At 43.0% G+C, this 18,542-nt stretch overlaps 1 protein-coding gene across 10 annotated transcripts in view; it reads right to left on the minus strand.

Annotated features, from left to right (window-relative positions):
- huwe1 (HECT, UBA and WWE domain containing E3 ubiquitin protein ligase 1) overlaps nt 1–18,315 on the minus strand; it is a 279,725-nt gene extending 261,410 nt beyond the window's left edge. For 9 of the 10 annotated variants that reach the window (XM_072246462.1, XM_072246465.1, XM_072246460.1 and 6 more), the window contains exon 1: nt 18,212–18,315. The gene's annotated coding sequence lies outside the window, so the exon portion shown is untranslated. Of the gene's footprint in view, nt 1–14,155; nt 14,249–18,211 lie in introns of those variants that run through there. The other variant, XM_072246458.1, reaches the window with a different exon arrangement.
- Between the last annotated feature and the right edge of the window lie 227 nt (nt 18,316–18,542).

Consider the following 18,542-nt stretch of genomic DNA (forward strand, 5'->3'; position numbering starts at 1 on the left):
GAAGGTTGACATAAGGTGTGAGATGTATGTTTATGTACAATATTACTGCCTTTGCACCCTCTCAAGTCTCCACATGCTTCCTATAACGGAGTGACCAGAATTGAATGCAATGTGGCCTAACCAGATCTTTAAAAAACTGCAACAGCCCAACTTGGGAACTCACAGCCTTTGAGTAATAAAGACAATCACGCCAACACCACCTTTACCAACCTGTCAACCACTGTAGTCACTTTCAGGGAGCTGTGGACTTGGACCCAAGATCTCTTTGAATGTCGACACTGTTGAGGGTCTTGCCAATTAACTGTGCACTGTCCCTTTACATCTGTCCACACTGCTCTTTCGTGCTCTCTTCCCTCTACTTTCACATTCTGTGCCCTTTTCCTAGCTCTTCTGAGAAAGAATGTGCTGGTATTGGAGAGGATCCATAGAATGAAAGGGTTAACGTGTGGGCAGCGTTTGATTCTTCAAGGAATTTTAACTGTTTGTCAGCTTGTAGACAGAAGCAAAGTTATCCCTCCAAAGCTATCTTCAATTCCACTCTTTCTCAAACCTCTGTTCTTTCAACTCCAAAAGCCATGTCACTTTTTAGATCCAGATTTATTAGTCACATGTACAAAACAAAGTGAAATACATTGTTTCTGTGAACAATCAACACACCCAAGTTTCCACTGGGGTCAGCCTGCAAGTGTTGCCACACATTCTGGTTCCAGCATGATAGTGTAGCACTTAGGAGTAATGCTTTACACTGCCAGCAATGGAAAGATCAGGGTTCAATTCCCGCCACTGTCTGTCAGGAGCTTCTATGCTCTCTCAATGACCGCATGGGTTTCTTCAGGGTGCTCCGGTTTTCCCACATTCCAAAAGACACACACGTTAGGGTTAGTTAGTTACGGACATGATAATTTGGCACTGAAAGCATGGCAACACTTGCAGTCTTCCCCCAGCACAATCCTAGAACTGTGTTGGCATAAACAACACATTTCACTGTATGCTTCAAAGTACATGCGACAAATAAAGATAATCTTATTTACTTATTTGGATACAGCATGAAACAGGTTCCTCTGTCCCTTTGAGCTACATCATCTAATCACGGGACAATTTACAAAGAACAATTAGCCTACCAACCAGTACATCTTTGGACTGTGGGAGGAAACCAGAGCACCTGGAGGAAAACCATGCAGTCATGGGGAGAACGTACAAACTTCTTGCAGACAGCAGTGGGAATTGAACCTGGGTCATGGGTACTGTTAAGCATTGTGCTACGTTACCTTGCTGTCCCATTAAAAAGATCATCTTTAACATAGCACATCTATAAAAGGTTCAGCAGAAGAACTTAAGCAACAACAAAACAAGCACCTTTCCTACCCTCCCTCCCACACACAGGCCTCCATCCCCAGGACAAGCTGCCTCAAGGTCTCCAGTGCTTGGTCCCGATCTCAGACACTCCAGCCTCCAGTCATTGACCTGGACTCAGAGACCTCCAGACAAACCGATCCAAGGCCAGTAAATACATGTCCAGTGCTCTCCAATCGCTGCCTATGAGTACTTCAAAACTAGCCACACCACAGTAACAGCCTTCACAAGTGGAAACAACCATGTCAGGTACATTCACAAATTTAATCTTTTACCAGCACCGTGCAGGACAAAAGTTCTGCATTCAATGATTCCTTTGACATGAATAATGGTATAATGGGGAAATATTTTACTCCAATGTCGTCACCAGGGTCAATGTTGCTGCCTCCCACTGCAAAGAGGCATTTTTCTTCTGGCTGAAAACTAATACTAAGATACTTAGTGCTGTGAGGAAGAATTTCTTAAAGTAGACAGCGAATTTTCAATTATTTATTTATCATATGTGCAAAGCATGCAATAAAATGCGTCATTTGTGCAAACCACCAACAAAACCCAGGGATGTGCCGGGTCACCATACATTCCAGCGCCAACACAGCATGCAAATAATGCTTGGCAAACAACAAAGAACATAACAAGCAACAAAACAAGAGCAAAACAAACACCGTTCCTTCCTCATTCTTACACATACATGTAGTGCTCAATCATCCTTAATCTGACCCCTAACTTCCCTGTCCCTAAAAGCATTCCTATGAACCTGAAAACAACTAAATCTGAGCCATGACCTCAATGGCGACCGCAACTCGGCACCACCTTGACGAGATTTTTTTCTAATTCTCTACTACAGAGGGCTATGGGTGTTCAATCCTTTGGTGTACTCAATTCCAAGATCAGTAGATATGTGGACACTATTATGGGATGGAATGGATAGGAAATGGATGCAAGTTATGATACGTGAATGGGCTGTGGTATCTAGCTAGCTACGACAATGAACGGGAAGCAAACATGACCTATCACAGCTAGTCTTTCCTCTGAAGAATGCACATGTAATGACCACTTAACCAGCACCATGAACACCCATCAACTTCAATGTTTCCTCAGCTGATTCCCTACTTTCCTGCAGCCAGTGACAGCTCGCAAACCAATTGCGAAGAAAAAGTCAACTATTCCTTTTATGAATTATGCAGAAAATATACATGGCTGGACAAGATACAGAGAGCTTCTAATAGCTCATTAAGCCTGCCAGAAAGCAAATCACATCACACCTACAGAAATCAACTAAAAAAATTATGAGGGAAAAGATGAAATATGAAAGCAAGCTAGTTAAAAATATCAAGATGGATAGAAAAGGCTTTTTCAAGTATATAAAAAATAAAAGACAGATGAGAGTGGATACAAGACAGTTAGAAGATGAGGCTGAAGAAATAATAATGGGGACAAGGAGATGGCAGATGAACTAAATGAATATTTTGCATCAGTCTTCACTGTGGAAGACACTAGCAGTCTGCTAGATATTGAAGGTGTGAAGAAAGAGAAGTGACAAGGGAGAAGGTGCTCAAAAAGCTAAAAGACCTAAGGATGCAAAAGTCACCTGGATCAGATGAACTGCACCCTAGGGTTCTGGAAGAGTTAACAGTAGAGACTGTGATGATATTAATGATCTTTCAAAAATCATTGGATTCTGGCATGGTTACTAACATGGTTAAAGCATTGGCTGATACATAGGAGGCAGCAAGAGGAAATAGAAGGATCCTTTTCTGGTTGGCTGCCAGTGACTAGTGGTGGTCCGCAGGAGTCAGTGTTTATAAACGATTTAGATGATGGAATCGATGGCTTGTTGCCAAGTTTGCAGATGATATGAATATTGGTGAAGGGGCAGGTAGTGTTGAAGAAACAGCAAGGTTGCTGAAGGACGTGCAGATTAGAAGAGTGGGCAAGAAAGTGACAAATGAAACAACAGGGAGAAAATCCAAAAATCTGAGGTGTAAAGGGACTTGGGAGTCCTTTTGCAGTTGAGTCAGTGGCGAAAAGGTAAATGCAATGTTAGCATTAATTTCAAGAGGTCTAGAACACAAGAGCAGGGATGTGAAGCTGCACTGGTGAGACCTCACCTTGAATACTATGTACAGTTTTGGGAAAAATATGCTGGCATTGGAGAGGGTTCAGAAGAGGTTCACGAGGATGATCCTAGGAGTGAAAGGGTCATCATACTAGGAATGTTTGATGGCTCTGGGCCTGTATTCGCTGGAATTTAGGAGGATGGGGGTTGGGGGATCTCATTGAAACCTTTAGAATGTTGAAAGGCCTAGACAGAGTAGATATGGAAAGGAAGTTACTCATCGAGGTGGAGTCTAGGACAAGAGGACCCCTCTCAGGATAGAGGGACATCCATTTAAAACAGAGAAGCAGAGAAACTCCTTTATCCAGAGGGTGGTGAACTTGTTACCACAGGCAGCTGTGGAGGTCAGGTTGTTGGGTGTATTTAAGGCAGAGATTGACAGGTTCTTGATTGATCACAGCATCAAAGGTTATGGGGAGAAGGCCATGTCATGGGGCCAAGAAGGGGGGAAAGGATCAGCCATGACTGAATGGTGGAGCAGACTCAATGGGCTAAATGGCCTAATTCTGCTTCTATGTCTTAGAGTGTGGGGTCCGAGACACACACAATGAAATTGGCATAAATAAGAGAATTTTCTTCTCATAAAAGGAAACCATCTTTGTTGGGACATCTCCATTATCACTTAATGGATGCCAATATGATTTATTTAGTTCACTTTGTCCTCTGTTGACCCGTTGCCAACTCTCCAAACTCCACAAACCTCAGCTTATGGATGAACTTGATAGTTCATCCACTATCCTTACCAGGCATCAACACCAACCGTATAACGGTTAGTGCAACGGCTTTGCAGTGCCAGAGATCACCGATGAGGGGTTCGGTTCCTTCCCACTGCTTGTAAAGAGTTGGCATGTTCTGCCCGTGGGTGGGTTTCCAGTTTCCTCCCACAGGTCAAAGATGCATGACTTAGGGTTAGTGAGTTGTGGGTACCAGAAGCGTGGTGACGCTTGCGGGCTGACCCCAACACAATCCTCTCTGGGTTGGTTTGACAGAGACATTGCATTGAATGTTTCGATATACATATGACAAATAAAGCTAATCTTTAATCTTAGCATGAAGCTATGGCTCAGTTTCAAATCCTTCTCTCTGGGCTTGATCCTCTGAACTTCTCCAGACCTAACCCTTTATGGTCTCAGTACTACTAACATTATTCATGTCAACCTGCCCCAAAATCCCTCGAGGCTCATTCTCTTATCTTAATAAAGAACCTATAAGGAGCCTCCAATGCAATTCAAAAATTTGTACTGTATGTTTTAAAGATGCTTTTGAAAGTAAAGGGTTGACAAAATAGTTTCAGTTAAACAGTAAGTCCGCCAGCACCTGCTTTGATGCCCTCTTCTGGATTTCATGGAAGATTCTGTGCGGATATTTTGAAAGGAAGTGTGACTGTTTGGAACTTAAAGGAGATTTCAATATCAAACCATGATTGGCATGCAGTAAATATGTTTAGAATTTCTGTTGCCAGGGTAAATGTGTGGAATGTGAACAGATGAAAGAAAGTAAGCTGCCTCTCCCATCCTTTGTAACTTATTTTCTAATTCATCCCTTTCATCTTTAACACAATTTACTTTGAGAATTTGCACTGCATTTCATTAATATGTCAAGAACAGTGGAGGACTAAGCCATTGGAGTAACCGTCTCTGTCGTTTGTTTAGCATCCAACAGGCAAAGTACGGTAGCCCACGCACAAACATGAGTGACACTGTGGATAGTGTTTATTAACCAACTTACAATATTCAGACTGTCTAGCATCATTGCACTATCCAGCAATAATAAGGTTGTTTTCTCTGGAGGGGCACAGGCTGAGGAAAGACCTGATCGAGGTTGATAAAATTTTGCGATGCAGAGATGGGTAGACAGAATCCTTTTTCAACGATTTAAGGAACAGATTCTTCCCTTCTGCCGTCGGATTTCTGAACAGTCCACGAGCACTAACTCATTGTTATCTTTTTGATATACATATACACACACACTATATACACTGTACATACATACAGAGTACTGGGGTGCCTAAAACTTCTGCACATTATTGTAATTTTATGTATTGCACTGTACTGCAAAAACAAACAATTTCATGACACGTGAGTGTTGATAAAATGATTCTGATATGGGTCTCTATTGTGGACAGAGTGGGAAGGGGTCAGGGAGAAGGGAATCATGGTTGGGAAAATGGGAAGAGGGAGGGAGCAGGAAGCACCAGAGAGCCACCCTCTCACCCTGGCACTCTTTCTCTGCCACCTGTCCCACACCCCTCCCACGGCACTCCACCTTCACCATACACATCTTTTGCTACCACCAGATTTACAAACTCGCTCTCCACTCCACGTTGACAAATACAGTACAGTGCAAAAGCCTTACACACCCTAGCTATATACACGTATCTAAGACTTTTGCACTGCATATAGCAATCTGTGTTGCTTGCAGCATTCCATTCTGTTGTAGTGCATCGTTCTGCTACACACTGTGGGAACGGTGTGTTGGCGCCAGTATGTGAGGCTGCCACCAGCACATCCTGAGGCTGCGTCGGTCACTGACGCAAATGATGCATTTCACTGTATGAGATAGTTAAAGAAATCTAAATCTGATGACTACCAAAATCACTTGCATCTCCAACGTACATCTACGTGCAGAGAGAAGGAATAAAAAAATGGATCAGGAGAGATACTTAACTTGATTTTCCATCTGGTGTGGTGAAATGCTGTCCAGATTTAAATTCCATTTACCATTGTCACGCGGTGGAAAACTAGTGTTCCTTTACATAGAGGTGAGATTACATTTGTAGTGGATGTGTATAGCAATGACAGGAATTTTTGAATACTCCCCTCTGGTGCTAGCTGTGTTATCCTTACCAATGAACTGTAGTAAACTCTTCCCAAGTCACTCCACAGAACAAACTGAAGTGTATTTTGGCACTGTTCTGTGGAATGACTTGGGAAAAGTTACTATAGTTCAATGGGAAGGATAGCACCGTGCTTAAGTTAGCAGGCCCGTTACTTTGGAGTCTGGGCTGAATATACAAAGGCAAATTTGAAATCCCACCTGGGAATCTAACAAATACGGCTGTACCGATTTTTTATAAATGTTCATCAAGACTTCCTTAGTCTTCTACTTCATGTCTCTATTCATGAAGGCCAGGATCCCTCAATGCGTTTTCATTCTGCTATCAAATCCCAATTAATAAAGCAAAAAAAAAACTAGAAGCACTGAACAAGTTGGGGGGGGGGGGGAGGAGAGAGAGATATCTGCATGTCAAAACTTACTATTATTCTCAGAATTAGTTAGGGAGTATTTTGACACAGTCTGAGTTTGTTGTAGCAGGAAGTTTGGAATAACCTCTAATTTGCTTCCCAATCATGCATTGGATGAATGGACAGTTGTTGCTTGCCTTACCAATATCAACTGGAAAGAGGCAGGCTTGCAGGAGGGGAGAGGAGAAAAGAGTGCATAACCTCACTTGCCCCATTACTGAAATGTCCCACAACCTACAGACCCACTTTCAAGGACTCGTCATCTCATGTTTGGGACATTTATTGCTTATTTACTATTTTTTTCCCATTTGTATTTGCAGTTTGTTGCCTTTCGCACACTAGTTGAATACCCAAGCTGATGCGAACTTTCACTGGTTCTATGGTTATTGTTCTATTATGAATTTATTGAGTATTCCCACAAGAAACTGAATCTTAGAATTGCATATGGTGACACATTTGTACTCTGAGAAATTAACCTTGAGATTTGAATTAGATCATTAGCACATTTGACTCCAAATAATCCATCATGAAAAGCAGTTAAGTTTATTAACAATGTACATATATCACCCTGAGATTCATTTTCTTGCAGGCATTCACAGTAGAAAAAATACAATAGAATCAATGAAACACTACGAAGCCTAACAACTAATGTGCAAAAGACAAACTGTGCTAATACAAAAATATAAGTAAATAAATTATACTGAGAACACAAGTTGGTGAGTCCTTAAAAATGGATCTGTAGTTTGTGGAATCAGATCAGTATTGAGGTGAGTGAAGTTACTCACGCTGGTTCAGGAGTCTGATGGTTGAAGGTAATAACTACTCCTGAACTAGTAGTGTGGGACACAAGGCTCTGGTCCCTCCTTCCCAATGATAGCAGTGAGAAGAGAGCATTGCCTGGATGTCAAGCTAATGTCAAACTACAAGGTGGAAGAACAATTAACATGAGGGGGATTTTTAAAACCATATTGAAAACTAAACCTGCACGCTCAGAATACTTTCTTTAAACAAAAATGACAAGTACACCAAATATCATGCTGCAAAATAAATCCAGCAGTCAATAAACCTCAGACTAAGAGCAGCAGGTCAGACAATGGCACTATTGGCTGGTCTTGTTAGAAATGACACAAACACAGGGCACTGGGCACAAACTGTCCCTTCATTCTATCCAGAGTGGTTTGTGAGTGGAACTCCCCATCAGGGGTGGTGGTGGTAGTAGAGGTAGATATATTAGGGTCATTTAAGAGAACCTTACATAGATGAAAGAAAAGTGGAGGGCAATAAAGGGTGGTTAAAAGTTCAGCACATCCTGGGTCAAAAGACCTGCACCATACTGAACTATGCCAACCTGTTCTATGTTCCATATGTCCCACTCAAACCTTCTCCCAGCTTTCCACATCCGTATCTACTGGAATGAACTACTTTGCCTTCTCCCTCTTATTCTTGCCCATACACTGATTAAGGGAATCTACACAGTTTAAGCACTCACAATCACAGTGATCCTTTGGTAAAGAGATTTCATCCGAATTTTGTGCTATGCTTCTTGGTAATTGTCTAATACTGATGGCATACAGGTATTCTCTTCTGAGTGGAAACAGTTTCACTCCTTACACCTTCATATATTAAAACAAAAAAATTCCTTTAAAGATTAGCTTTATTTGTCACATATACATTGAAACAATGAACCATTGAAATGATTCATTTGAATCAAAATCAACAATTAGCTTAGCAGCCTGAAAATGTCACCACACTTCTGGCAGCAAAATAGTAACCCCACAACTCACTAACCCTAACCATGTGTCTTTTGAATGTGGGATGAAACCCTGGCAGTCACAGGAAGACTGTACAAACTCCTTACAGACAGTGGCAGGAATCAAAACCCAATTAGTGATCATTGGTGCTGTAAAAGCATTTCACTTACCCATACCCTGTTGTTCATTTCACAGCCTTTCCTCATCAGAACCGTGACCCATTTTTAGGTGCACCTACTCTTTAAGGCGTATCTAATCGGCTAATCACGTGGCAGCAACTCAATGCATAAAAGCATGCAGAAATGGTCAAGACCTTCGGTTGTTGTTCAAACCAAACATCAGAATGGGAGAGAAATCAGATCCAAGCGACTAATTTTAGAATGATTGTTGGCATCAAATGAGGTGGTTTGAGTATCTCAGAAACTACTGATCTCCTGGGATTTTCACACACAACAGTTTCTAGAGTTTATAGACACAAAAAACAATCAGTGAGTGGCAGTCCTGTGGGTGAAAACACCTTGTTAACGGGTCACCCTTGTTAACGGGAGAGGTCAGAGCAGAATGGCCAGACTGGTTCAGGCTGACAGGAAGGCAACAACTACTCAAGTAACGATGCATTACAACAGTGATGTGAAGAACATCTCTGAACGCAGAACACATAAAACCTTGAAGTGGATGAGCTACGGCAGCAGAAGACTAGAAATATACACTCAGTAGCCACTAACCTAATAAAGTGGACAGCAAGTGCACATTTCTTCCTGTTGATGTATACTGACTGCATTCTTTCGCTGCTTCTCAGTAGCCTTCCACAAGACAGTGATCAAAAAGGTACACTGTAGTTTTTTAATGGTATCTGTACTTCTCTCAATATAGGCTTAGCATACAATGCAATTCTTCAAAATCAAGAGCAGCTTTGTGGAGCTCCACCCTCAAAGTTCCAGCGACCCTGGTTCAACCCTGCCCTCATGATGCAGAGAGCACCGCCTCCTGAATCCCAAGCTCGAGTTGATAGACTAAATGGCGCTGAGAACATGGGTGGGCAGTGGAAATGTGGAGGAGAGTTGAATATTTAAAGTGGAGGTTGATGGGTTCCTGATTACTAGCAACATCAAAGATTACACAAAAGGCAGGAGCATGGTGTGTTGGGGATAATAAATCAGCCATGACTGAATTGCAGAGCAGACTTAATGGGCTGAACTCTACTCCTGTCTTACGGTTTATGGAAGATGTTTCAGAGAAAAAAGTATGGTTTAACACTTGGGATGACAGATTGGCCTATGTTGTGAGAAAATGTAGGAAGATAGCGATTCCACCCCCCCCCCCAAGATAACACACCCATGAATGGCGCTTATATATTTTTTAAATGACAATCCTGACGTGTATCCTGCCCAGTGAGTAAACACAAATAGATTCCTTTCAGGTTTAAGCCTATTTAGATCCTTCCCATTTGCTGGGTAATCTACGTTGCTCAGTGAACTAGAAGTCTGACACCAACAAGAATTGAAGATATCTAAATTGCAAGTACAGTGGGAATGAGTAGGCTAGGACCCTTGGACTGCTGCAAAATGGTACATTAAAATTAGGAGATTGATATATTATTGCCACATGTATTGAGGTACAGCGAAAAAAATTGTTTTGCATGCCAACCATACACATCATTTCATCACATCAAACAGTACAAGGTAGAACAGAGATGAGGAGGAATTTATTTAGAATTCTCACTGGAGAAGTTCTCTGGTGTTCATTGCCACAGAGAGCTGTGGAGGCCAAGTCATTGGATACATTTATTGGGCAAGTGGTTATCACAACGCTTTGCAGTACAAGCAACCCTGGCTCAATTTCTGCCATTGTCTGTAAGGAGTTTGTATGTTCTCCCCATGGCTACTTGAGTCTCCTCCCACAGTACAAAGATATACCAGTTGGTAAGTTAATTGGTCATTATAAATTGTCCCAAGATTAGGCTAGGATTAAATTGTCACAGACAAATGTGCAGCCCAAGTCATTCCGGCTCCCCTCTCTTCTCCTCACCTCCCTCTGTGTCACTCCTCCTTCCCTTTCTCCTATGGTCCAATTCTCCTCTCCAAGCAGATCGCTCCTTCAGTCCAAAACACTTCTCACCTCCCAGCTTGTCCTTCACCACCCCCCCACCTTCTTTTTCTGGCTTCTGCCCCCTTCCTTTCCAATCCTGATGAAGGATCTCCAGCCAGAAATGTTGACTATTTATTCCCCTTCATTGATGCTGCTGGATCTGCTGAGCTCCTCCAGTGTTTTGTGTGGGTTCCTAAGACTTCCAGCATCTGCAGAATTTCTTATGTGTCATAAAATCTGTGGTTTCATGACAGATATAAAATACAACTTTAAGTCTTAGATAAGCGCAGATGATTAAAAAATGGAAAGCTACATGGGAGGGAAGGGTTAGATTGATCCCAGTAGGTCTAGATGGTCAGCACACACTAGGGCGAAGGGCTTGTACTGTACTGTAATGTTCTATATTCAAGAGAATCAGGAGTCCATGTAACCCATCCATGAACGCCCCCACCTTATTTGGCTTCTTGCCCTTTCCATTCCAGTCCTGATGAAAGGTCTTAGCCTGAAACATTGACTGTTTACTCCTGCCCACAGACGCTGCCTGACCTGCTGAGTCCCTCCAGTGTTGGGGGGGTGGGGGAGAGGGAGGAGTGTGTGCGTGCGTGCGCGCATGCACTCTGATCTGGATTTTTTGAAATGCAGAATCTCTTGTGTTGATGACTAAGTAGGGCTTAGTGAGATTTAGGACACTGACAAGAATTCCGGATGGTCGCGAAATTAAAGGCCTGGTTAAAAGTGCTACGAGAGGAACAAATGGGACATACTCATTAGATTTTTAAACAAGCTTCAGCACTGTCATTTTCAAATATGCTGATGAACTGGTTTTCAAAATTCAATGGTCAAATAGAAAAACAATTCCGGGTGCTGCCAATCTGAAAAACAAACAGGAAATGGCCAGGTTCTCTGGAGAGAAATAGGGTCAATAGTTCAGATGATGGCCCTTTATCAGACAGTGCTAAATGTTTTTAAGAAAATGTTAACTCGCAGAGAGTTGGGAGATGGGAGGGGGGCAAAGAGGACAAAGGAAATGTCTTTGATATGGTGGGGTGAATGAAGAGAGTAGAGAACCTTGAGGAAAACTGGAAGAACTCAGTGGGTGGAGCAGTATCTGTGGGGAGTGGAAATGAACTGTCAGCCTCTTGAGTTGAGTAGGGAGTGAATGGTGCAAGGCTGCAGGTACCAGCTGATAGGGTGCTGTTCCAACCATATACAAATAAATATTAGAGTGCTTTCAACAGGGCAGAAGCAAGAATGTATTGTTCTGTACAAGAATGAGAAGGAAGATGATAAGAGGCATAGAGAAGAGTGGACAGCCAGGCATAAACAGCTATTACAAAGGGATATCCATTTAAGGTGCTTGGAGGAAGGTGATGAGTACCTGGAACAGACTGCTAGGGGTGGTGGTAGAGGCAGATACTTAAGGGATATTTAAAAGACTTGCAGATAGGCACATCAATGATAGTGAAATAGAGGGAAGAATTAGATTGACCATAAAATAATTAGGAAGTTGGCACAACACCATAAGCTGAGGGCCTGTTGCCCTTGTCATTATTATAGAAAGAGCAGATTTATCAGGATGCTTTTTTTTCCAGATACAGCACAGAACAGGCCTTTCCAGCCACACCGCCCAGCAATCCCCGAATTTATTTCCCAGATAATCACCAGACAAGTTACAGTGGCCAATTATCCTACCACCTCCAAGAGGACCACAACCCTGATGTAGGATTTGGAGGCTTGCTTGCCTCAGTGACTCAGAGAGCTATGTTGTCTGGAGTCAGGGCTTTACAAGAGTACCCGAAGGAGACTCACATGGTCACAGGGAGAACATACAAGCTCCTTACAGTCTGCAAAGGGAATTGAACCCGGGTAGCTGAGACTGTAAAGTGTTGTACAAACCACTACACTATCATGCTGCCTGGATTGGACAGCACGTCTTGGTGAGGAACAGACTGAGCGAGCTAGGTCTTTTCTCTTTAGAGTGAAGGAGGATCAAAGGCAAACATGATAGGTGTACAACATAAGAGGCACAGATTGAGTGCACAGCCATAAAGCTTTCCCCGGGATAGAAATGACTACTATGTAAGGTGGCATAATTTTAAGGTGATTGGAGGAAAGTCGGGGCAGGGGAGAGAGAGATGTCACAGATTATTTATTTTTATTTATTTATACACACACACACACAAAGAGTGGCAAGTGCATGGAATGTCCTGTCAAGAGTGGTGGTAGAAGTAGATACATTTGGGGCATTTAAGAGACTCTTAGATAGGCACATGAATGATATAAAAATAGAGGGAAGGGTTATACTAATCCTGGAGTAAGCTATAGGGTTGGAGCAACATGATAGGCCAAAGGGCCTGTACAGTGCAGTATGTCCTGTGCGAACAAATTGATAAACAAGGTAGTGGAGAGACAGAGCTGAATGGCTGCCTTCTGGGCTATGTGAAACAACAAGTACAGTCGGCCCTCGGTATCCACGGGGGCTTGGTTCCGGGACACCCCCCCCCCCACGGATACTAAATTCCACGGATGCTCAAGTCCCGTATATAAAATGGCATAGTATTTGCATATACCCTAAAGCACATCCTCCCGTATACTTTAAATCATTTCTAGATTACTTATAATACATAATACAATGTAAATGCTATGTAAATAGTTGTTATACTGTATCGTTTAGGGAATAAAGACAAGAAAAAAAGTCTTTACACGTTCAGTACAGACGCAGCCATCGTAGTGCTTCTGGGAACGCTGATGCTGCCTTGGCATCGGGCGATGCCGATTCTCCCGTGATCTTTAAGTTCTTGAGGCTGTAGCGCTTTACATAGCTAGCCAGCCATCCCTTACTAGCCTTAAACTCCTTCCTCTTGCTCACAACACAAGTAGCGAACGAACGAGACATGAGGCGAACAATGCTCAAACGAGTAATATTTTTAATCATCTCTCGATTACAGTACTTTACGCTCCCTCTTAGCCTTTGAGGAATTGCTTTGACCACTTAATTGTTTAGGAGCCATTTTTTCACAGAAACAAAGGGTGCACACAACACAAGTAGCATCCAAACGAGACACAAGGCGAACAATGCTCAAACGAGTGCTAGAGGGAGAACTTCCGGTTTTTTCCAATCCCAATCCGCAGTTGGTTGAACCCGCAGAATCGGGGGGCCGACTGTATTCCAACTTCCCTTTCACCATCAGATTTCACAATGGACAATAACACAACCCAGGAATACTACCTCACTTTTTTTGCTCATTTTTGCACTACCTATTTAATTAAATTACATATATAGATACAATTCTTATTTCAATATGTAGATCTTTTGTATATTGCACTGTACTACTGCCATAAAATAACACATTGCCAGTGATATTAAACCTGAATCCCATTCACAATCACCCAATGTGCTCACACAGCACAGTTCTAATCAGACAAGAATGCCAGGCACGAGGTGCTTCTCCACAGCTCACTGTCAAAGTCAGTAATTGTGCATGTCACATCAATCCCAATCATGCATAAACTTAAGGTTCTTTAGTCACAGTAGCGAAGCGGTTAGCACAGTGCCACCAACCTGGATCCAATTCCCACCACAGTCTGTAAGGAGTTCGTACCTGCTTCCTGTGAATGTTCAAGTTCCCTCTGGGTGCTCCAGCTCTCTCCCAAGTTCCAAAGATGTTTGAGTTAGTAGGTTAAGTATTGGGTCACACCAGTGTTATAAGCAGCGTGGGCTCATTGGGCCGGAAGGACCAGTTTACCCGTTGAATCTCTAAATTAAAAGAATACAAATCTAACCAAACATCAGACTCTGATGCACTTAGTCATAGAAAAGACCTATTCTGTCTAGTGCCACCGACCTGCACCCCGACCATAGCCCTCCATACCCCTACCATCGAAACTTCTCTTAAATTTTGAAATTGAGCTCGCATGAATCACTTGTGCTGGCAGCTCGTTCCACACTCATGAACCTCTGAGTGAAGAAGTTTCCCCTCATGTTCCCCTTAAACATCTCATTTTTCACTCTTAACCCATGACCTCTAGTTGTACTCCCCACAAACCTCAGTGGAAAAAGCCTGCTCTCATTTACCCTATCTATACCCCTCTTATTTTTTGGATACCTCCATCAAATCTCCCCTCAATCTTTGACGTTCCAAGGAATGAAGTCCTAACAAACTTTTCTTGTAACTCAGGCCCTCCAGTATTTGCAACATCCTTGTAAATTTTCTATTCTCATTACTACCATTGGGATGGAGATACAGGAGTCTGAAGATTCAGACACAATTTCGGAACAGCTCCTTCCTCTCCATCATCAGAATTCTGAACAGTCCATGAATACTACCTTGTTCCTCCTTTTTTTTGTAACGCATAGATTTTAGGTCTTTGCAATGCACTGTTGCCATAGGACAACATATTTCACATCATACGTCAGTGATAACAAACCAGATTCTGATTTCTATTGTCAACGATTTTGGGCTCTTATCCAACAAAGAATGTGCTGGCATTGGAGAAGGTCCAGAGAAGGTTCACGAAAATGATCCCGAGAATGAAATGGTGAGTTCTGGGCTTGAACGTGTGGAGTTTTGTCAAATGTGGGATCTCACTGAAACATATAGTGGATGTGAGAGGATGTTTCCTACAGTGGAGGGGTCTAGGACCAGAGGGCACAGCTTCAGAAAAGAAGGATGGCCCTTCAGAACACAGAAGAGGAAATTCTTTAACAAGAGGGTGATGAATCACACGGCTGTGGTGATCAGGTAATTGGGTATATTTAAAGCAGAGGCTGATAGGATGTTGTAAGGGCATCAAAGGTTATGGGAGAAGGCAGGAGAATGGGATTGAGAGAGATAAGTCAGCCATGATGGAATAGTTGAGCAGACAATGGGCTGAACGGCCTAATACTGCTCCTAGGTCTTAAGGTTAAAGTTACAAGGACAAAATTCAGAACAAATGATTCAACATGCACCACCAACACAAATCTCATTTTGACAGTGCTTTCCACAAAGCTTTCTTCACGAGCTCATTCAGACAATGTCCAACAATGAGCCACCTCGGCAGAACCTGTAGGAAGAGGTGCAGTCGACGTTTCGTCCTGACGAAGGGTCTCGGCCTGAAACATCGACTGCACCTCTTCCTACAGATGCTGCCTGGCTGCTGCGTTCACCAGCAACTTTGATGTGTGTTGCTTGAATTTCCAGCATCTGCAGAATTCCTGTTGTTCACCTCGGGAGAAACTGGGAAAGACTAAAAAGGGGGACTCTGAAAGAGAGAAAGGTTTAGAGAATTGCTAAGGTTCGGATTAAATTCGCTGAAGGCGTTTTGGACAACAGGGAACGTACATCAGAAAGAGAACAGATACCGCAGGACAGAGAACACAAGGCCTTGTGGGGCTTGAAGCATCACGTTGTGAATTTTAGTAACTGAGGCACCACCAGAAATGTAATCCAGGCAGTTTACTAACCAATGAAGCGGTGGATCAGCTGAAACCGGGGAGTTTAAGTGCATGGGCTTTGATAAACTTAGCTTATGAGGAATGCAATGTGCCAGCTAGAACAGTCAAGCATGGAGAAAAAGACACAAATGTTAACACAAAATTGCATGCTTCAAAATAGGTTTGGAACCCCCCCTTTAAGATGCACCCAAATTGAAAACCCATGACATTTTGGGGTGTCAGGGTGGCAGACAGAAAGCTTAGGGCAGTACCAAAAAGCTGCATACAAATTTACTGTTATTACTTGAGCACAGTAAACATCCATAAAGCTATAAAACTCCAGACTTATATGCTAGTTACAAATTATAATTATCTTTGAAAACCATTCCACACTTACACAACAAAACACATTCACCTAAATTTCACCTCCATCTACAAATAAAAGCCCTGTTATCAACAGGTATACAAAATTATGAGGGGTATACATAGGGTAAATGCAAGCAGGCATTTTCCTCTAAGGTAGGGTGAGACTAAATCAAGAGCGCATGGGGTTAAGGGTGGGGAGAGTGTGTGGAACATGCTGCAGGAGGTGGCAGTTACAGGTTTGATTTCAAGCAAGAGAAATTTCGATAGCAGCATGCAAGGGAGGGATATGGAGAGCTAGAGTGCAGCTGTTGGACAATGGGACTAGGGAGAATAGTAGTTTGGCAGTCACTAGATTGGCCAAAGAGCATGTGTCTGTACTGTAATGTTCGATGACCAGTCGATTTAGAACACCCAAAAGACAACATTTTAAGTCAATTATGACACTATGGGGAGTTGGGATCTTAAATCAATGCGTGCTTATCATAGTCCTAAAAACAAAGAATCTTAAATATTTCTAAACTCACATGTAGCATACAGGACAGCTTACATTAAAGAAAATACTAACGCCAGACATTTAAAATCAAGCACTTTTGCATTCTCACACATGCATACATCAGCAAAATTGTTTGCCTTTTAAAATTAAGGCAAAAGAATTCCCAGCAACTCAACATAACAAATCAGCCTTCTGCAGAAACATCTCCGAAAATCAACAGAATTAGAAAAGCAAATTACCCCGAACAAACTCTTCAAAATTCCATCTCAGTAATTCAGCCAAGATCAAATACCCTGCTACAAGTCTGGTTAATTGTGGGAAGAAAATTATCTAGATGCTTTCTTTTTAAGAGTGAAAGCTTCAAACATTAGATTAGACCTTTTCTTTAAAAAAAAATCTATTTTCGCTCTCGCATTCAATTCCCTCTTTCTCACAACCAAACGTGGATATATCACCTGCTGAAAGCCCGTTGTGCCATGCGCCATTCGGATAAAATAGCAACACAATTGCTTACTGTTGAAGAAAAAGGAAATTCCACCTGCCCCAACTAAAATATCATTTAGGAAGAAATAATTATTCAACAGCTCTAAGATTATAAAATTAATGCAGAAACCTCCATTCCAAGGGAAGATACTGAAATGAGTGGCGAGCCGCTCAGTGTGGAGGAAGAGGCCGGGTTGGTGTATGTGTGTGTGTGTGTGTGTCAGCTCCTTGGTGCTTAGTCAGGCCCAGCACAAGGCCTCAGGCTTCACTTGCAGTCACCAACTACCCCTCTCTCACATACACTTACAGAAGCAACCCCGGTCTTGCAGCTTCAAGAAAATATTAAATTACCGACGACGACGAGGAAACGTGTTAAAAGCACGGTGAGAGGGAAAGGTATTTTTTTAATCCAAATTAGATTTCCATTAACCATCTGTTGAAAAGGGGAACTGTTCCCGGGCCCCAGAGAGAAGCGAGAAGACAGATTTTGACCACAATTCGCAACTTTTAACCCCCCCTCCCAACCTCACTACACAGAGGCAGAGAGAGAGAAAATAAAATGGCGGTCAAGGGCCTCTCTCATAGGAGGAGGAAGGATAAATTAAGAGAGACAGATGGATCAACCTGCCCCACACACCTTTATCGCCCTATCGGTTCAGCTTAGGAGAAAGCTGAGGTTGGGGAGCGGGGGGTTCAATAAAACGGCGTTAATGTTGGAGGGGGGAGGGGAGGTCATCTTTACCTCACTTTAACAAAATAAAATCGCCGACTTAACCTTCCGGCCGGATTTTCGTGAATAAAAGATTATTACTTTATTTTCTCCGGGGGAGGGAATGTGGTGTAGGGGAAGGTGGAGGGTGTTGAGAGGAAAAGACGGAAAAGAGAGCGAGATCCTCTCACCTGAACAACGTCGGCCATGTTCCCGCCGCAGTGCCCGGATGACAGCAGCCTCGGGCTCGCTCCAACACCGGGCGCGCGGAGCCGGGGCTCAGAGGGAAGGGGGGGGCGGGGCTGGCGGGGAGCAGGTCGCCCTCGATGCTGCCGCTCTGGTGGCTTGGAGAGGCGGTGGAAAAGTCCCAGCGGAGCAGTGGGAATGCGCCTACAATGCTGCCGCCCTGGCGGCAGGAAGGCGCCAACGACGCAGCCGCCCTGGCGGTAGGAAGGCGCCCACGATGCTGCCGCCCTGGCGGTAGGAAGCGATAAACACCTGCGATGCTGCCGTCAGCTTAGA

This window comes from Mobula birostris, chromosome 29 (assembly GCF_030028105.1).
Source record: "Mobula birostris isolate sMobBir1 chromosome 29, sMobBir1.hap1, whole genome shotgun sequence".
NCBI lineage: Eukaryota > Metazoa > Chordata > Chondrichthyes > Myliobatiformes > Myliobatidae > Mobula > Mobula birostris.